The following is a 21,124-nucleotide window of genomic DNA, read 5'->3' on the forward strand; positions in this document are numbered from 1 at the left end:
CAGTGCAGCAATGCTTATTCAATACCGCCAGCAGATGGAGGCACTGGGGGATAATTTTCTAAGGATTTATACTGATTTTTCCTGTCTGAATTTGTCGCACAGAAAGTTGCAGGCCAAATATGTGTGACATTTCTGCGACTTTAGCTTCTAGAGCATTTTTACAACATTATACATAGGTGCTGAATACATAAAAAGCGACTGTTCAGCGACAGACAAGTCGCATCGGCTGAAAGTAGGCCAGAATGTCAGTCCATGTTGGAGCAGGTTTAGATACAGTCTAAAGTATAGATCTCAAAGTCTGTGCACAGAATTTAGCAAGGGCCTCGCACCTTCTGATGCATCAGGTAGGTGCACAATAGCATAGCCTAACCCTCTGTACTTTGGTCTATATTGATGCGGGACATAGACAGCCAGCTGATGACCAATCCATTAGTGCAATGGATGGCTGGAAGCATTTGTCTTTGCCTTTGCAATACCACAGAAGCAATGCATGGTCAATGTACAGCAATGACACACCTGTGTGAACAGCCAGGAGACCCCCCCCATGTTATGTTACATAGTTACATAGTTAGTACGGTCGAAAAAAGACATATGTCCATCAAGTTCAACCAGGGAATTAAGGGGTAGGGGTGTGGCGCGATATTGGGGAAGGGATGAGATTTTATATTTCTTCATAAGCATTAATCTTATTTTGTCAATTAGGAACATTCAGCACCCACCCGCTATCAAGGCAGCTGCCTATCATGTCATGCCCTACCTGCACAGGTGTGCTGGCTACTCAAATGATCCAATTAAGGAGGCCATTTAGTCAGCAGCAGCAGAAGTCCTGTGCCTGGACGCTCCAACAGCGGCCAGACACAAGCAGAAGCAGAAGCAGCAGAAGCAGCAGCAGCACCACCTTTTGTTTTTTGGCTGCAGCAGCAGCAGCAAGGCCCACAGGGCTGGCTAGCTGGCTAGCCAGCAAGCAGGTAGCAATGAAAGTAGGAATCTTTCTTTTTAACCCTGTAAGGGGGTGGTGCACTGTACCCGAAGATACTGCCATATCGGGTCAATGCATAGGGCGACGGAAGCAAGCTTCGAAATCGGCCCCCGTTCTCAAAAATCCATTTAATATATGGTCCCCAGATAGGGGACGTATCAGATATTAAACTGATAAGAACAGATACTACACTTGATCTTAGCCAAAAGGCCGAGAAGCGATAACCGTGAAAGGGGCGGGCCCAACAAGGTCCCCTTCATGGGCACTATCACTGCTTGCTGTCAGGGAGGCTGCCAGACAATTTTCCATGCACACTCTGGGCTGGGGGGCAGTCAACCACCAGTACACACAGCAGAACCTAAACCCATACCATTATTGCTAAGCAGCAAGACAGGGGCCCATTGCACTCCCACGGGGCCTTTTTAAATGCAATCCATAACCCGGATTTGCCAGGAACCCTTCTTACTCCTCCTACTTGCATGTGACACTGGGCTTAGGATCTGCATAGGAAACACACACACAAGCACACACCTACCTTTGTTGCCTGCAGATGCCTCCTTGGCTGTCCCCAAACGGTATCAAACCAACACCCACGGGAAGCTGTAAGCATAGAGGACATGCCTGCACCCCATTGGACTTACCTGTGTGGGTTAAATCCGGGTTATTTGACAACCTATGGCGGTGATGGTTCTGCTCAGGCAGAGCAGTGCTGATGCTCCTCATAAAGCTGTCGCTGCTGTGAAGGTTCTAGGTGACATCACAAATCCCTATGGTTACATACACAACAAAGCTGGGTTGTTGTTGTTTACACTCTGCAAGGCCTGTGGAAGTGAGTGACATCATAGCACTGTAGTTCTGAGGGTTCTAGATGGATGCAACAATCTCCTGTTGCTTCTATGAAGGCCATAATAGACGACATCACCAAACAGCTCCATAGTCACATACACAGCAAAGGAGAGATGTTGTTTACACCTAGTGATGTCAGTGGTATTGAGTGACATCACAGCACAGTGCTAAGGCTCCTGGGCCTGGACACAGCAGCGGCTGCAATATCTCAACGGAGAATACGTTTATATATATGTGTGTGTGTGCGCGTATATATATATATATATATATATATATATATATATATATATATATATATTTCTCCGCCGAAATCACTTTTAAACCCATTTCCACCTTTTTTTCCCTTCTCTTCCTCTTACTTTTTTTTCACGTTTTTTTACGTTTTTCTCCTTTTCGCCTCTTTTCTGGGCGTATTATTCTTCTTTTTCTTCTTTTTTTTCGTCTAATGCATACCCCATCAGTGCAGCAATGCTTATTCAATACCGCCAGCAGATGGAGACACTGGGGGATAATTTTCTAAGGATTTATACTGATTTTTCCTGTCTGAATTTGTCGCACAGAAAGTTGCAGGCCAAATATGTGTGACATTTCTGCGACTTTAGCTTCTAGAGCATTTTTACAACATTATACATAGGTGCTGAATACATAAAAAGCGACTGTTCAGCGACAGACAAGTCGCATCGGCTGAAAGTAGGCCAGAATGTCAGTCCATGTTGGAGCAGGTTTAGATACAGTCTAAAGTATAGATCTCAAAGTCTGTGCACAGAATTTAGCAAGGGCCTCGCACCTTCTGATGCATCAGGTAGGTGCACAATAGCATAGCCTAACCCTCTGTACTTTGGTCTATATTGATGCGGGACATAGACAGCCAGCTGATGACCAATCCATTAGTGCAATGGATGGCTGGAAGCATTTGTCTTTGCCTTTGCAATACCACAGAAGCAATGCATGGTCAATGTACAGCAATGACACACCTGTGTGAACAGCCAGGAGACCCCCCCCATGTTATGTTACATAGTTACATAGTTAGTACGGTCGAAAAAAGACATATGTCCATCAAGTTCAACCAGGGAATTAAGGGGTAGGGGTGTGGCGCGATATTGGGGAAGGGATGAGATTTTATATTTCTTCATAAGCATTAATCTTATTTTGTCAATTAGGAACATTCAGCACCCACCCGCTATCAAGGCAGCTGCCTATCATGTCATGCCCTACCTGCACAGGTGTGCTGGCTACTCAAATGATCCAATTAAGGAGGCCATTTAGTCAGCAGCAGCAGAAGTCCTGTGCCTGGACGCTCCAACAGCGGCCAGACACAAGCAGAAGCAGAAGCAGCAGAAGCAGCAGCAGCACCACCTTTTGTTTTTTGGCTGCAGCAGCAGCAGCAAGGCCCACAGGGCTGGCTAGCTGGCTAGCCAGCAAGCAGGTAGCAATGAAAGTAGGAATCTTTCTTTTTAACCCTGTAAGGGGGTGGTGCACTGTACCCGAAGATACTGCCATATCGGGTCAATGCATAGGGCGACGGAAGCAAGCTTCGAAATCGGCCCCCGTTCTCAAAAATCCATTTAATATATGGTCCCCAGATAGGGGACGTATCAGATATTAAACTGATAAGAACAGATACTACACTTGATCTTAGCCAAAAGGCCGAGAAGCGATAACCGTGAAAGGGGCGGGCCCAACAAGGTCCCCTTCATGGGCACTATCACTGCTTGCTGTCAGGGAGGCTGCCAGACAATTTTCCATGCACACTCTGGGCTGGGGGGCAGTCAACCACCAGTACACACAGCAGAACCTAAACCCATACCATTATTGCTAAGCAGCAAGACAGGGGCCCATTGCACTCCCACGGGGCCTTTTTAAATGCAATCCATAACCCGGATTTGCCAGGAACCCTTCTTACTCCTCCTACTTGCATGTGACACTGGGCTTAGGATCTGCATAGGAAACACACACACAAGCACACACCTACCTTTGTTGCCTGCAGATGCCTCCTTGGCTGTCCCCAAACGGTATCAAACCAACACCCACGGGAAGCTGTAAGCATAGAGGACATGCCTGCACCCCATTGGACTTACCTGTGTGGGTTAAATCCGGGTTATTTGACAACCTATGGCGGTGATGGTTCTGCTCAGGCAGAGCAGTGCTGATGCTCCTCATAAAGCTGTCGCTGCTGTGAAGGTTCTAGGTGACATCACAAATCCCTATGGTTACATACACAACAAAGCTGGGTTGTTGTTGTTTACACTCTGCAAGGCCTGTGGAAGTGAGTGACATCATAGCACTGTAGTTCTGAGGGTTCTAGATGGATGCAACAATCTCCTGTTGCTTCTATGAAGGCCATAATAGACGACATCACCAAACAGCTCCATAGTCACATACACAGCAAAGGAGAGATGTTGTTTACACCTAGTGATGTCAGTGGTATTGAGTGACATCACAGCACAGTGCTAAGGCTCCTGGGCCTGGACACAGCAGCGGCTGCAATATCTCAACGGAGAATACGTTTATATATATGTGTGTGTGTGCGCGTATATATATATATATATATATATATATATATATATATATATATATATATTTCTCCGCCGAAATCACTTTTAAACCCATTTCCACCTTTTTTTCCCTTCTCTTCCTCTTACTTTTTTTTCACGTTTTTTTACGTTTTTCTCCTTTTCGCCTCTTTTCTGGGCGTATTATTCTTCTTTTTCTTCTTTTTTTTTCGTCTAATGCATACCCCATCAGTGCAGCAATGCTTATTCAATACCGCCAGCAGATGGAGACACTGGGGGATAATTTTCTAAGGATTTATACTGATTTTTCCTGTCTGAATTTGTCGCACAGAAAGTTGCAGGCCAAATATGTGTGACATTTCTGCGACTTTAGCTTCTAGAGCATTTTTACAACATTATACATAGGTGCTGAATACATAAAAAGCGACTGTTCAGCGACAGACAAGTCGCATCGGCTGAAAGTAGGCCAGAATGTCAGTCCATGTTGGAGCAGGTTTAGATACAGTCTAAAGTATAGATCTCAAAGTCTGTGCACAGAATTTAGCAAGGGCCTCGCACCTTCTGATGCATCAGGTAGGTGCACAATAGCATAGCCTAACCCTCTGTACTTTGGTCTATATTGATGCGGGACATAGACAGCCAGCTGATGACCAATCCATTAGTGCAATGGATGGCTGGAAGCATTTGTCTTTGCCTTTGCAATACCACAGAAGCAATGCATGGTCAATGTACAGCAATGACACACCTGTGTGAACAGCCAGGAGACCCCCCCCATGTTATGTTACATAGTTACATAGTTAGTACGGTCGAAAAAAGACATATGTCCATCAAGTTCAACCAGGGAATTAAGGGGTAGGGGTGTGGCGCGATATTGGGGAAGGGATGAGATTTTATATTTCTTCATAAGCATTAATCTTATTTTGTCAATTAGGAACATTCAGCACCCACCCGCTATCAAGGCAGCTGCCTATCATGTCATGCCCTACCTGCACAGGTGTGCTGGCTACTCAAATGATCCAATTAAGGAGGCCATTTAGTCAGCAGCAGCAGAAGTCCTGTGCCTGGACGCTCCAACAGCGGCCAGACACAAGCAGAAGCAGAAGCAGCAGAAGCAGCAGCAGCACCACCTTTTGTTTTTTGGCTGCAGCAGCAGCAGCAAGGCCCACAGGGCTGGCTAGCTGGCTAGCCAGCAAGCAGGTAGCAATGAAAGTAGGAATCTTTCTTTTTAACCCTGTAAGGGGGTGGTGCACTGTACCCGAAGATACTGCCATATCGGGTCAATGCATAGGGCGACGGAAGCAAGCTTCGAAATCGGCCCCCGTTCTCAAAAATCCATTTAATATATGGTCCCCAGATAGGGGACGTATCAGATATTAAACTGATAAGAACAGATACTACACTTGATCTTAGCCAAAAGGCCGAGAAGCGATAACCGTGAAAGGGGCGGGCCCAACAAGGTCCCCTTCATGGGCACTATCACTGCTTGCTGTCAGGGAGGCTGCCAGACAATTTTCCATGCACACTCTGGGCTGGGGGGCAGTCAACCACCAGTACACACAGCAGAACCTAAACCCATACCATTATTGCTAAGCAGCAAGACAGGGGCCCATTGCACTCCCACGGGGCCTTTTTAAATGCAATCCATAACCCGGATTTGCCAGGAACCCTTCTTACTCCTCCTACTTGCATGTGACACTGGGCTTAGGATCTGCATAGGAAACACACACACAAGCACACACCTACCTTTGTTGCCTGCAGATGCCTCCTTGGCTGTCCCCAAACGGTATCAAACCAACACCCACGGGAAGCTGTAAGCATAGAGGACATGCCTGCACCCCATTGGACTTACCTGTGTGGGTTAAATCCGGGTTATTTGACAACCTATGGCGGTGATGGTTCTGCTCAGGCAGAGCAGTGCTGATGCTCCTCATAAAGCTGTCGCTGCTGTGAAGGTTCTAGGTGACATCACAAATCCCTATGGTTACATACACAACAAAGCTGGGTTGTTGTTGTTTACACTCTGCAAGGCCTGTGGAAGTGAGTGACATCATAGCACTGTAGTTCTGAGGGTTCTAGATGGATGCAACAATCTCCTGTTGCTTCTATGAAGGCCATAATAGACGACATCACCAAACAGCTCCATAGTCACATACACAGCAAAGGAGAGATGTTGTTTACACCTAGTGATGTCAGTGGTATTGAGTGACATCACAGCACAGTGCTAAGGCTCCTGGGCCTGGACACAGCAGCGGCTGCAATATCTCAACGGAGAATACGTTTATATATATGTGTGTGTGTGCGCGTATATATATATATATATATATATATATATATATATATATATATATTATATATATATATTCTCCGCCGAAATCACTTTTAAACCCATTTCCACCTTTTTTTCCCTTCTCTTCCTCTTACTTTTTTTTCACGTTTTTTTACGTTTTTCTCCTTTTCGCCTCTTTTCTGGGCGTATTATTCTTCTTTTTCTTCTTTTTTTTCGTCTAATGCATACCCCATCAGTGCAGCAATGCTTATTCAATACCGCCAGCAGATGGAGACACTGGGGGATAATTTTCTAAGGATTTATACTGATTTTTCCTGTCTGAATTTGTCGCACAGAAAGTTGCAGGCCAAATATGTGTGACATTTCTGCGACTTTAGCTTCTAGAGCATTTTTACAACATTATACATAGGTGCTGAATACATAAAAAGCGACTGTTCAGCGACAGACAAGTCGCATCGGCTGAGTCAGTCCATGTTGGAGCAGGTTTAGATACAGTCTAAAGTATAGATCTCAAAGTCTGTGCACAGAATTTAGCAAGGGCCTCGCACCTTCTGATGCATCAGGTAGGTGCACAATAGCATAGCCTAACCCTCTGTACTTTGGTCTATATTGATGCGGGACATAGACAGCCAGCTGATGACCAATCCATTAGTGCAATGGATGGCTGGAAGCATTTGTCTTTGCCTTTGCAATACCACAGAAGCAATGCATGGTCAATGTACAGCAATGACACACCTGTGTGAACAGCCAGGAGACCCCCCCCATGTTATGTTACATAGTTACATAGTTAGTACGGTCGAAAAAAGACATATGTCCATCAAGTTCAACCAGGGAATTAAGGGGTAGGGGTGTGGCGCGATATTGGGGAAGGGATGAGATTTTATATTTCTTCATAAGCATTAATCTTATTTTGTCAATTAGGAACATTCAGCACCCACCCGCTATCAAGGCAGCTGCCTATCATGTCATGCCCTACCTGCACAGGTGTGCTGGCTACTCAAATGATCCAATTAAGGAGGCCATTTAGTCAGCAGCAGCAGAAGTCCTGTGCCTGGACGCTCCAACAGCGGCCAGACACAAGCAGAAGCAGAAGCAGCAGAAGCAGCAGCAGCACCACCTTTTGTTTTTTGGCTGCAGCAGCAGCAGCAAGGCCCACAGGGCTGGCTAGCTGGCTAGCCAGCAAGCAGGTAGCAATGAAAGTAGGAATCTTTCTTTTTAACCCTGTAAGGGGGTGGTGCACTGTACCCGAAGATACTGCCATATCGGGTCAATGCATAGGGCGACGGAAGCAAGCTTCGAAATCGGCCCCCGTTCTCAAAAATCCATTTAATATATGGTCCCCAGATAGGGGACGTATCAGATATTAAACTGATAAGAACAGATACTACACTTGATCTTAGCCAAAAGGCCGAGAAGCGATAACCGTGAAAGGGGCGGGCCCAACAAGGTCCCCTTCATGGGCACTATCACTGCTTGCTGTCAGGGAGGCTGCCAGACAATTTTCCATGCACACTCTGGGCTGGGGGGCAGTCAACCACCAGTACACACAGCAGAACCTAAACCCATACCATTATTGCTAAGCAGCAAGACAGGGGCCCATTGCACTCCCACGGGGCCTTTTTAAATGCAATCCATAACCCGGATTTGCCAGGAACCCTTCTTACTCCTCCTACTTGCATGTGACACTGGGCTTAGGATCTGCATAGGAAACACACACACAAGCACACACCTACCTTTGTTGCCTGCAGATGCCTCCTTGGCTGTCCCCAAACGGTATCAAACCAACACCCACGGGAAGCTGTAAGCATAGAGGACATGCCTGCACCCCATTGGACTTACCTGTGTGGGTTAAATCCGGGTTATTTGACAACCTATGGCGGTGATGGTTCTGCTCAGGCAGAGCAGTGCTGATGCTCCTCATAAAGCTGTCGCTGCTGTGAAGGTTCTAGGTGACATCACAAATCCCTATGGTTACATACACAACAAAGCTGGGTTGTTGTTGTTTACACTCTGCAAGGCCTGTGGAAGTGAGTGACATCATAGCACTGTAGTTCTGAGGGTTCTAGATGGATGCAACAATCTCCTGTTGCTTCTATGAAGGCCATAATAGACGACATCACCAAACAGCTCCATAGTCACATACACAGCAAAGGAGAGATGTTGTTTACACCTAGTGATGTCAGTGGTATTGAGTGACATCACAGCACAGTGCTAAGGCTCCTGGGCCTGGACACAGCAGCGGCTGCAATATCTCAACGGAGAATACGTTTATATATATGTGTGTGTGTGCGCGTATATATATATATATATATATATATATATATATATATATATATATATTCTCCGCCGAAATCACTTTTAAACCCATTTCCACCTTTTTTTCCCTTCTCTTCCTCTTACTTTTTTTTCACGTTTTTTTACGTTTTTCTCCTTTTCGCCTCTTTTCTGGGCGTATTATTCTTCTTTTTCTTCTTTTTTTTCGTCTAATGCATACCCCATCAGTGCAGCAATGCTTATTCAATACCGCCAGCAGATGGAGACACTGGGGGATAATTTTCTAAGGATTTATACTGATTTTTCCTGTCTGAATTTGTCGCACAGAAAGTTGCAGGCCAAATATGTGTGACATTTCTGCGACTTTAGCTTCTAGAGCATTTTTACAACATTATACATAGGTGCTGAATACATAAAAAGCGACTGTTCAGCGACAGACAAGTCGCATCGGCTGAAAGTAGGCCAGAATGTCAGTCCATGTTGGAGCAGGTTTAGATACAGTCTAAAGTATAGATCTCAAAGTCTGTGCACAGAATTTAGCAAGGGCCTCGCACCTTCTGATGCATCAGGTAGGTGCACAATAGCATAGCCTAACCCTCTGTACTTTGGTCTATATTGATGCGGGACATAGACAGCCAGCTGATGACCAATCCATTAGTGCAATGGATGGCTGGAAGCATTTGTCTTTGCCTTTGCAATACCACAGAAGCAATGCATGGTCAATGTACAGCAATGACACACCTGTGTGAACAGCCAGGAGACCCCCCCCATGTTATGTTACATAGTTACATAGTTAGTACGGTCGAAAAAAGACATATGTCCATCAAGTTCAACCAGGGAATTAAGGGGTAGGGGTGTGGCGCGATATTGGGGAAGGGATGAGATTTTATATTTCTTCATAAGCATTAATCTTATTTTGTCAATTAGGAACATTCAGCACCCACCCGCTATCAAGGCAGCTGCCTATCATGTCATGCCCTACCTGCACAGGTGTGCTGGCTACTCAAATGATCCAATTAAGGAGGCCATTTAGTCAGCAGCAGCAGAAGTCCTGTGCCTGGACGCTCCAACAGCGGCCAGACACAAGCAGAAGCAGAAGCAGCAGAAGCAGCAGCAGCACCACCTTTTGTTTTTTGGCTGCAGCAGCAGCAGCAAGGCCCACAGGGCTGGCTAGCTGGCTAGCCAGCAAGCAGGTAGCAATGAAAGTAGGAATCTTTCTTTTTAACCCTGTAAGGGGGTGGTGCACTGTACCCGAAGATACTGCCATATCGGGTCAATGCATAGGGCGACGGAAGCAAGCTTCGAAATCGGCCCCCGTTCTCAAAAATCCATTTAATATATGGTCCCCAGATAGGGGACGTATCAGATATTAAACTGATAAGAACAGATACTACACTTGATCTTAGCCAAAAGGCCGAGAAGCGATAACCGTGAAAGGGGCGGGCCCAACAAGGTCCCCTTCATGGGCACTATCACTGCTTGCTGTCAGGGAGGCTGCCAGACAATTTTCCATGCACACTCTGGGCTGGGGGGCAGTCAACCACCAGTACACACAGCAGAACCTAAACCCATACCATTATTGCTAAGCAGCAAGACAGGGGCCCATTGCACTCCCACGGGGCCTTTTTAAATGCAATCCATAACCCGGATTTGCCAGGAACCCTTCTTACTCCTCCTACTTGCATGTGACACTGGGCTTAGGATCTGCATAGGAAACACACACACAAGCACACACCTACCTTTGTTGCCTGCAGATGCCTCCTTGGCTGTCCCCAAACGGTATCAAACCAACACCCACGGGAAGCTGTAAGCATAGAGGACATGCCTGCACCCCATTGGACTTACCTGTGTGGGTTAAATCCGGGTTATTTGACAACCTATGGCGGTGATGGTTCTGCTCAGGCAGAGCAGTGCTGATGCTCCTCATAAAGCTGTCGCTGCTGTGAAGGTTCTAGGTGACATCACAAATCCCTATGGTTACATACACAACAAAGCTGGGTTGTTGTTGTTTACACTCTGCAAGGCCTGTGGAAGTGAGTGACATCATAGCACTGTAGTTCTGAGGGTTCTAGATGGATGCAACAATCTCCTGTTGCTTCTATGAAGGCCATAATAGACGACATCACCAAACAGCTCCATAGTCACATACACAGCAAAGGAGAGATGTTGTTTACACCTAGTGATGTCAGTGGTATTGAGTGACATCACAGCACAGTGCTAAGGCTCCTGGGCCTGGACACAGCAGCGGCTGCAATATCTCAACGGAGAATACGTTTATATATATGTGTGTGTGTGCGCGTATATATATATATATATATATATATATATATATATATATATATATTCTCCGCCGAAATCACTTTTAAACCCATTTCCACCTTTTTTTCCCTTCTCTTCCTCTTACTTTTTTTTCACGTTTTTTTACGTTTTTCTCCTTTTCGCCTCTTTTCTGGGCGTATTATTCTTCTTTTTCTTCTTTTTTTTCGTCTAATGCATACCCCATCAGTGCAGCAATGCTTATTCAATACCGCCAGCAGATGGAGACACTGGGGGATAATTTTCTAAGGATTTATACTGATTTTTCCTGTCTGAATTTGTCGCACAGAAAGTTGCAGGCCAAATATGTGTGACATTTCTGCGACTTTAGCTTCTAGAGCATTTTTACAACATTATACATAGGTGCTGAATACATAAAAAGCGACTGTTCAGCGACAGACAAGTCGCATCGGCTGAAAGTAGGCCAGAATGTCAGTCCATGTTGGAGCAGGTTTAGATACAGTCTAAAGTATAGATCTCAAAGTCTGTGCACAGAATTTAGCAAGGGCCTCGCACCTTCTGATGCATCAGGTAGGTGCACAATAGCATAGCCTAACCCTCTGTACTTTGGTCTATATTGATGCGGGACATAGACAGCCAGCTGATGACCAATCCATTAGTGCAATGGATGGCTGGAAGCATTTGTCTTTGCCTTTGCAATACCACAGAAGCAATGCATGGTCAATGTACAGCAATGACACACCTGTGTGAACAGCCAGGAGACCCCCCCCATGTTATGTTACATAGTTACATAGTTAGTACGGTCGAAAAAAGACATATGTCCATCAAGTTCAACCAGGGAATTAAGGGGTAGGGGTGTGGCGCGATATTGGGGAAGGGATGAGATTTTATATTTCTTCATAAGCATTAATCTTATTTTGTCAATTAGGAACATTCAGCACCCACCCGCTATCAAGGCAGCTGCCTATCATGTCATGCCCTACCTGCACAGGTGTGCTGGCTACTCAAATGATCCAATTAAGGAGGCCATTTAGTCAGCAGCAGCAGAAGTCCTGTGCCTGGACGCTCCAACAGCGGCCAGACACAAGCAGAAGCAGAAGCAGCAGAAGCAGCAGCAGCAGCACCACCTTTTGTTTTTTGGCTGCAGCAGCAGCAGCAAGGCCCACAGGGCTGGCTAGCTGGCTAGCCAGCAAGCAGGTAGCAATGAAAGTAGGAATCTTTCTTTTTAACCCTGTAAGGGGGTGGTGCACTGTACCCGAAGATACTGCCATATCGGGTCAATGCATAGGGCGACGGAAGCAAGCTTCGAAATCGGCCCCCGTTCTCAAAAATCCATTTAATATATGGTCCCCAGATAGGGGACGTATCAGATATTAAACTGATAAGAACAGATACTACACTTGATCTTAGCCAAAAGGCCGAGAAGCGATAACCGTGAAAGGGGCGGGCCCAACAAGGTCCCCTTCATGGGCACTATCACTGCTTGCTGTCAGGGAGGCTGCCAGACAATTTTCCATGCACACTCTGGGCTGGGGGGCAGTCAACCACCAGTACACACAGCAGAACCTAAACCCATACCATTATTGCTAAGCAGCAAGACAGGGGCCCATTGCACTCCCACGGGGCCTTTTTAAATGCAATCCATAACCCGGATTTGCCAGGAACCCTTCTTACTCCTCCTACTTGCATGTGACACTGGGCTTAGGATCTGCATAGGAAACACACACACAAGCACACACCTACCTTTGTTGCCTGCAGATGCCTCCTTGGCTGTCCCCAAACGGTATCAAACCAACACCCACGGGAAGCTGTAAGCATAGAGGACATGCCTGCACCCCATTGGACTTACCTGTGTGGGTTAAATCCGGGTTATTTGACAACCTATGGCGGTGATGGTTCTGCTCAGGCAGAGCAGTGCTGATGCTCCTCATAAAGCTGTCGCTGCTGTGAAGGTTCTAGGTGACATCACAAATCCCTATGGTTACATACACAACAAAGCTGGGTTGTTGTTGTTTACACTCTGCAAGGCCTGTGGAAGTGAGTGACATCATAGCACTGTAGTTCTGAGGGTTCTAGATGGATGCAACAATCTCCTGTTGCTTCTATGAAGGCCATAATAGACGACATCACCAAACAGCTCCATAGTCACATACACAGCAAAGGAGAGATGTTGTTTACACCTAGTGATGTCAGTGGTATTGAGTGACATCACAGCACAGTGCTAAGGCTCCTGGGCCTGGACACAGCAGCGGCTGCAATATCTCAACGGAGAATACGTTTATATATATGTGTGTGTGTGCGCGTATATATATATATATATATATATATATATATATATATATATATATATTCTCCGCCGAAATCACTTTTAAACCCATTTCCACCTTTTTTTCCCTTCTCTTCCTCTTACTTTTTTTTCACGTTTTTTTACGTTTTTCTCCTTTTCGCCTCTTTTCTGGGCGTATTATTCTTCTTTTTCTTCTTTTTTTTCGTCTAATGCATACCCCATCAGTGCAGCAATGCTTATTCAATACCGCCAGCAGATGGAGACACTGGGGGATAATTTTCTAAGGATTTATACTGATTTTTCCTGTCTGAATTTGTCGCACAGAAAGTTGCAGGCCAAATATGTGTGACATTTCTGCGACTTTAGCTTCTAGAGCCATTTTTACAACATTATACATAGGTGCTGAATACATAAAAAGCGACTGTTCAGCGACAGACAAGTCGCATCGGCTGAAAGTAGGCCAGAATGTCAGTCCATGTTGGAGCAGGTTTAGATACAGTCTAAAGTATAGATCTCAAAGTCTGTGCACAGAATTTAGCAAGGGCCTCGCACCTTCTGATGCATCAGGTAGGTGCACAATAGCATAGCCTAACCCTCTGTACTTTGGTCTATATTGATGCGGGACATAGACAGCCAGCTGATGACCAATCCATTAGTGCAATGGATGGCTGGAAGCATTTGTCTTTGCCTTTGCAATACCACAGAAGCAATGCATGGTCAATGTACAGCAATGACACACCTGTGTGAACAGCCAGGAGACCCCCCCCATGTTATGTTACATAGTTACATAGTTAGTACGGTCGAAAAAAGACATATGTCCATCAAGTTCAACCAGGGAATTAAGGGGTAGGGGTGTGGCGCGATATTGGGGAAGGGATGAGATTTTATATTTCTTCATAAGCATTAATCTTATTTTGTCAATTAGGAACATTCAGCACCCACCCGCTATCAAGGCAGCTGCCTATCATGTCATGCCCTACCTGCACAGGTGTGCTGGCTACTCAAATGATCCAATTAAGGAGGCCATTTAGTCAGCAGCAGCAGAAGTCCTGTGCCTGGACGCTCCAACAGCGGCCAGACACAAGCAGAAGCAGAAGCAGCAGAAGCAGCAGCAGCACCACCTTTTGTTTTTTGGCTGCAGCAGCAGCAGCAAGGCCCACAGGGCTGGCTAGCTGGCTAGCCAGCAAGCAGGTAGCAATGAAAGTAGGAATCTTTCTTTTTAACCCTGTAAGGGGGTGGTGCACTGTACCCGAAGATACTGCCATATCGGGTCAATGCATAGGGCGACGGAAGCAAGCTTCGAAATCGGCCCCCGTTCTCAAAAATCCATTTAATATATGGTCCCCAGATAGGGGACGTATCAGATATTAAACTGATAAGAACAGATACTACACTTGATCTTAGCCAAAAGGCCGAGAAGCGATAACCGTGAAAGGGGCGGGCCCAACAAGGTCCCCTTCATGGGCACTATCACTGCTTGCTGTCAGGGAGGCTGCCAGACAATTTTCCATGCACACTCTGGGCTGGGGGGCAGTCAACCACCAGTACACACAGCAGAACCTAAACCCATACCATTATTGCTAAGCAGCAAGACAGGGGCCCATTGCACTCCCACGGGGCCTTTTTAAATGCAATCCATAACCCGGATTTGCCAGGAACCCTTCTTACTCCTCCTACTTGCATGTGACACTGGGCTTAGGATCTGCATAGGAAACACACACACAAGCACACACCTACCTTTGTTGCCTGCAGATGCCTCCTTGGCTGTCCCCAAACGGTATCAAACCAACACCCACGGGAAGCTGTAAGCATAGAGGACATGCCTGCACCCCATTGGACTTACCTGTGTGGGTTAAATCCGGGTTATTTGACAACCTATGGCGGTGATGGTTCTGCTCAGGCAGAGCAGTGCTGATGCTCCTCATAAAGCTGTCGCTGCTGTGAAGGTTCTAGGTGACATCACAAATCCCTATGGTTACATACACAACAAAGCTGGGTTGTTGTTGTTTACACTCTGCAAGGCCTGTGGAAGTGAGTGACATCATAGCACTGTAGTTCTGAGGGTTCTAGATGGATGCAACAATCTCCTGTTGCTTCTATGAAGGCCATAATAGACGACATCACCAAACAGCTCCATAGTCACATACACAGCAAAGGAGAGATGTTGTTTACACCTAGTGATGTCAGTGGTATTGAGTGACATCACAGCACAGTGCTAAGGCTCCTGGGCCTGGACACAGCAGCGGCTGCAATATCTCAACGGAGAATACGTTTATATATATGTGTGTGTGTGCGCGTATATATATATATATATATATATATATATATATATATATATATTTCTCCGCCGAAATCACTTTTAAACCCATTTCCACCTTTTTTTCCCTTCTCTTCCTCTTACTTTTTTTTCAGGTTTTTTTACGTTTTTCTCCTTTTCGCCTCTTTTCTGGGCGTATTATTCTTCTTTTTCTTCTTTTTTTTCGTCTAATGCATACCCCATCAGTGCAGCAATGCTTATTCAATACCGCCAGCAGATGGAGACACTGGGGGATAATTTTCTAAGGATTTATACTGATTTTTCCTGTCTGAATTTGTCGCACAGAAAGTTGCAGGCCAAATATGTGTGACATTTCTGCGACTTTAGCTTCTAGAGCATTTTTACAACATTATACATAGGTGCTGAATACATAAAAAGCGACTGTTCAGCGACAGACAAGTCGCATCGGCTGAAAGTAGGCCAGAATGTCAGTCCATGTTGGAGCAGGTTTAGATACAGTCTAAAGTATAGATCTCAAAGTCTGTGCACAGAATTTAGCAAGGGCCTCGCACCTTCTGATGCATCAGGTAGGTGCACAATAGCATAGCCTAACCCTCTGTACTTTGGTCTATATTGATGCGGGACATAGACAGCCAGCTGATGACCAATCCATTAGTGCAATGGATGGCTGGAAGCATTTGTCTTTGCCTTTGCAATACCACAGAAGCAATGCATGGTCAATGTACAGCAATGACACACCTGTGTGAACAGCCAGGAGACCCCCCCCATGTTATGTTACATAGTTACATAGTTAGTACGGTCGAAAAAAGACATATGTCCATCAAGTTCAACCAGGGAATTAAGGGGTAGGGGTGTGGCGCGATATTGGGGAAGGGATGAGATTTTATATTTCTTCATAAGCATTAATCTTATTTTGTCAATTAGGAACATTCAGCACCCACCCGCTATCAAGGCAGCTGCCTATCATGTCATGCCCTACCTGCACAGGTGTGCTGGCTACTCAAATGATCCAATTAAGGAGGCCATTTAGTCAGCAGCAGCAGAAGTTCTGTGCCTGGACGCTCCAACAGCGGCCAGACACAAGCAGAAGCAGATGCAGCAGAAGCAGCAGCAGCACCACCTTTTGTTTTTTGGCTGCAGCAGCAGCAGCAAGGCCCACAGGGCTGGCTAGCTGGCTAGCCAGCAAGCAGGTAGCAATGAAAGTAGGAATCTTTCTTTTTAACCCTGTAAGGGGGTGGTGCACTGTACCCGAAGATACTGCCATATCGGGTCAATGCATAGGGCGACGGAAGCAAGCTTCGAAATCGGCCCCCGTTCTCAAAAATCCATTTAATATATGGTCCCCAGATAGGGGACGTATCAGATATTAAACTGATAAGAACAGATAAGGTTTCAACAAAATTTTATTGAATAAATAAGAAACCATACAAAATTTAAAATGCAAAATAATAAAAGGTTCACAAAAGTTTTAAAATACAAATAATAAAACCAGTAATAAAAGGAGAAAAAATAAAAATGGCAGGATAAAACATTATACAAATGTCATAAAAACTGATTATACTGTTATTTCGTTCCATAGAGGCAGACACCACATGGATGCTGCCTCGCTGGCCCCCAACTGTTTCTTGTCTCTTAGGTAATAGATGTACATCTCACTCAGGGCCAGCTTTATACAGTTTTTAACATCAATAAAATCATGTTTAAAAAGTAAGATGTTCCTAACTTTCCAGATGGCATTTTTAAAACAATTAATAATCATCCAGCAGATCATCTGCTGTTTAAAATTGGGGCAGTTAAAAAGACCGTAAAAGACACATTCGTGATTAAAATCTTTTAGGCCGCAGGCCCACTTCAAAAGTGGGCCTACCTTCCTCCAAAGCTCCCGTGCAAAAGGGCAGTTCCAAAATATGTGCAGCACCGTTTCGTCCACTCCGCAGCCATCTCTCGGGCACTTGGCTCTCGCCACCAGTCCTCGCCTGTGCTGAAACTCACGAGTAGGGAGGCACTGGTGGACGATTGCCCAGGCAAGATCCCTGTGTACATTCGCCAGAAACTTCCCGTACACGTTCCGCCATACCTTTTTGGATCTTGCCTGTGTGAAATTGGACACTGCCAGGGTAACCTCACTCCGCCTGAGGACCTTTGATACCTTTCTCTGGTCCCCCAGTATGTCAGGCTCCAAATCTTGGAGACCTAGGAGCCTGACTGTCTTTTCCAACACCACATAATGTTTTGGGGGACACAGAAGCACCGGAGCGTTCAGAGGGATGCGCAACCATCTTTTAAAAACCATGCCCGCAGCGTACCTTAAAAAGCAGCTAAAAATGCCATCGGATTTAATAATTTTAAAACAGAAACAGAAATACTTTATGTAAAAGAAAGTAAAAAGGTTAGGAACATCTTTCCCGCCATTATCTTTACTTTTGTACATAAAATCACGCTTTAATTTCTCCATTTTTGAACCCCATAAAAAAGTAAAAACAATTCTAGTTACTTTTTTAATGTATAAAATAGATGGAGGAAATACCATGGCAATGTATAGCATAATAGGGAGTAAAACCATCTTTATTATTAAAATCTTCCCCTCCATGGTAAGGTTTCTAAGATTCCACATTAAAATCTTCTTCTCCATCTTAGCTATAGCTGAATCCCAGTTAGGGCTCCCATCATTGACCTGGTTAAAAACAATACCTAAAACTTTAATTTGATCCTGTTGCATTGTGACTCCTGGGGTGATGGATGAATCCCAGGAGCCAATATAAAAACAGTCACATTTATCTGTGTTTAGCTTAAAACCAGAGACCTCGCAGAAATAGCTGGTGTTCCTCAATGCCCCCCTCATGGATGGAGAGTCCGGGCACAGTATGGTGACATCATCCATGTACCCCAACACCTTTAGATGGGTCCCTCCTCCACCAGGTATCGGTACGCCTCTTATTACCCGGTCTTTTCTGAGGAGGGCCATCAGTGGTTCGATTGCGCAAATAAAAAGGAGTGGGGACAGGGGGCAGCCCTGTTTGACACCTGATAAAAGAGGAACACCGCTGGTTAAAAAGCCATTAACAGAGACTTGACTAAAACAGGATCGGTATAAAAGCATGATTCGGCTTAAAATCGTTTCAGGCACTGCCATCTTTTTAAGAACTAAAAACAGGTATTCATGGGAGACCCTATCAAAGGCTTTTTCAAAGTCTAAGGATAAAATTGCTACAGTTTGATTTCTATCCTTAAAATACCATAAAACATCTCTTAAAATATTTAGGGATTCAGCTATAGACCTTCCAGGTACCCCACAAACCTGATTTGGGTGAATTAATTTATGAATAAAAGGTTTAAAACGGACAGCTAATAACTTGGCTAAAACTTTATAATCAACATTTAAAAGTGTGATGGGGCGCCAATTTTTTAGCATATCCTTTTCACCCTTTTTAAAAAGTAATGATACAATCCCCCTCCTCCAGGAAGGGGGAAGTTCATTAACAATAAAAGTTTCTTTATACAATAAAACCATATCATCCTTTAAAATATCCCAAAAAGCTAAATAAAATTCGATGGGTAAACCATCTTCCCCAGGGGCCTTCCCACTAGAAAAACTTTTAAAAACAAATAAAAGTTCATCTAAGTTAAGATCACGGGATAAAACCTCCTGGTCTAAAACATCTAGCTTAAAATCAAGGGAATTAAGAACATGTTCTAAAAAGGATGGATTAAGATCTTTCTTATTAAAAAGAAGCTGGTAGAAGTTAAAAACTGCATCTAACATGCCTTTTGGAGTGGATTCACCCTCAAGGTTTTGGATGATATCCCTCCTATTCATCACTTTTTTAAAAAAGAAACGGGAACATTTCTCGCCCTCCTCCAGGTGCTGCACATGTGAGTTAAAAATGATTTGTTTCCCTTTCTTTTCTATGGCATGTTTTATTTCAGTTTTAAGGTTTAAAATATCATTTTCTACATCCATACCAGCTTCTTTCAATTTAAAAAGTACATTTAAACGCATGTTAAGAACATAAAACCACTGTTTTTCCATTTTTGCCTTCTTCTTACCTGCTTTGATAAAAAAAAATCTGATTTTAGATTTGGTGCCCTCCCACCAGTGCAGCATAGGCTCGTGGGGTTTTCTTTGTGATTGCCAGCATTGGTAGGTCCGCACAAACTCCTCTTTTATCTCAGGGTCCTCTAGGAGTGTGGTGTTTAATCTCCAGAGGCCCCTTTTTGCTTTTTGCTCCCCCTCTAGCTCCAGGCCCACCAAGAGGAGCTTATGATCAGAGAAGATATTCTGCTCGAGCGTGCATTTCAGGGGTTTAAAAGCTCTAGAGGAAAAAATAAAATCGATTCTGGAGCTCACTCTTCCATTGGACCATGTGGCGCCTGGGTCCTCCGGCAAGAGATCCTTCCAGCAATCTTTCAAATTAAAATCATCAATAAAATTTTTAAGCAGGTAAGAAGTGCGGTCTTTACGATTAATATCCCCACCCTGCCGGTGTTCCCCATCACGTATGCAGTTAAAATCACCTCCCACCAGCAGGGGGGAAGACCCAACACAAAACAGTGGTAAAATTTCAAATAGTTCTGCCCGCTCCTGTTTATCAGGAGGGGCATACACATTTAAAACACGAATTAAAAGTCCATTAAAATATAGATGAATTAAAAGAGCTCTGCCAGGCACAATCTCAGTTACTGTATGAATAGAAAAGGACTGGCCTCGGCAGAGCAGCCCAACACCCACAGAACGACAGTCATTTGCACCGGACCATATGGATGGGCCCAGCTTCCAGTCTTCTTTTAAGTCTTTATAGTCCATTTTACTAGGGATTCCACATTCTTGTAGCAGGCAAAGGTCAAAGTCACATGTCTCTAGATAAGAAAATAAAGCAGCCCTGCGATCAGGGCTCTTTAAGGACCTCACATTGAGTGAGGCAATTTTTACAGGGATAGGCATAGTTTATGGAGAGTCCGTGCTTGGAGAATCAAAGTCAATAATAAGCTGCGTACCGTCATCCCCCGCCTGCGGGGTCATCAGCTCCTTGATGTTCTGAGGGTCGGAGCTTGAGATCGATGATGCCCCGACCCTGAGCTCGCTCTCGTCCGAACTACGGCACGCCGCTTTCCTTTGAATGTCTTCCTCTTCTTCTTCTCTTTGTCTTTTAAATGTCACACTGCTGTCCATATCCTCTGTGTTGCTCTCACTCGATGTAATCTCTGGCCCCCGGCTGATGGATCTGCGTCTTCTTTCATCATTTGACGACTGGAACTGCTGCACAGGGGCCTGTGAGGCCTCTTTTCCGGAACCTTTGCCGCTACCTTGGGAAGTTTTCATCGCTTGTTCCCCAGCAAGCGTTGCTGAGGACTGTTGCTCCAACTTCCCCATCGATCGACGATG

At 45.0% G+C, this 21,124-nt stretch overlaps 8 non-coding genes across 8 annotated transcripts; all 8 read right to left on the reverse strand.

Annotated features, from left to right (window-relative positions):
* Window positions 1–1,010: 1,010 nt before the first annotated feature.
* LOC130299654 (U2 spliceosomal RNA) lies at window positions 1,011–1,201 on the reverse strand. Its single transcript, XR_008850746.1, has one exon. It is a non-coding gene; the product is annotated as a U2 spliceosomal RNA (small nuclear RNA).
* A 2,092-nt stretch (window positions 1,202–3,293) lies between these two features.
* On the reverse strand, window positions 3,294–3,484 carry LOC130299656 (U2 spliceosomal RNA). Its single transcript, XR_008850748.1, has one exon. It is a non-coding gene; the product is annotated as a U2 spliceosomal RNA (small nuclear RNA).
* Window positions 3,485–5,577: 2,093 nt separating this feature from the next.
* Window positions 5,578–5,768, reverse strand: LOC130299657 (U2 spliceosomal RNA). Its single transcript, XR_008850749.1, has one exon. It is a non-coding gene; the product is annotated as a U2 spliceosomal RNA (small nuclear RNA).
* A 2,086-nt stretch (window positions 5,769–7,854) lies between these two features.
* On the reverse strand, window positions 7,855–8,045 carry LOC130299658 (U2 spliceosomal RNA). Its single transcript, XR_008850750.1, has one exon. It is a non-coding gene; the product is annotated as a U2 spliceosomal RNA (small nuclear RNA).
* Window positions 8,046–10,134: 2,089 nt separating this feature from the next.
* Window positions 10,135–10,325, reverse strand: LOC130299659 (U2 spliceosomal RNA). The gene has a single exon (XR_008850751.1). It is a non-coding gene; the product is annotated as a U2 spliceosomal RNA (small nuclear RNA).
* Window positions 10,326–12,415: 2,090 nt separating this feature from the next.
* On the reverse strand, window positions 12,416–12,606 carry LOC130299660 (U2 spliceosomal RNA). Its single transcript, XR_008850752.1, has one exon. It is a non-coding gene; the product is annotated as a U2 spliceosomal RNA (small nuclear RNA).
* Window positions 12,607–14,696: 2,090 nt separating this feature from the next.
* Window positions 14,697–14,887, reverse strand: LOC130299661 (U2 spliceosomal RNA). The gene has a single exon (XR_008850753.1). It is a non-coding gene; the product is annotated as a U2 spliceosomal RNA (small nuclear RNA).
* A 2,086-nt stretch (window positions 14,888–16,973) lies between these two features.
* LOC130299682 (U2 spliceosomal RNA) lies at window positions 16,974–17,159 on the reverse strand. Its single transcript, XR_008850773.1, has one exon. It is a non-coding gene; the product is annotated as a U2 spliceosomal RNA (small nuclear RNA).
* Window positions 17,160–21,124: the final 3,965 nt, after the last annotated feature.

Source organism: Hyla sarda, unplaced genomic scaffold, assembly GCF_029499605.1.
Source record: "Hyla sarda isolate aHylSar1 unplaced genomic scaffold, aHylSar1.hap1 scaffold_1060, whole genome shotgun sequence".
Classification (NCBI taxonomy): domain Eukaryota; kingdom Metazoa; phylum Chordata; class Amphibia; order Anura; family Hylidae; genus Hyla; species Hyla sarda.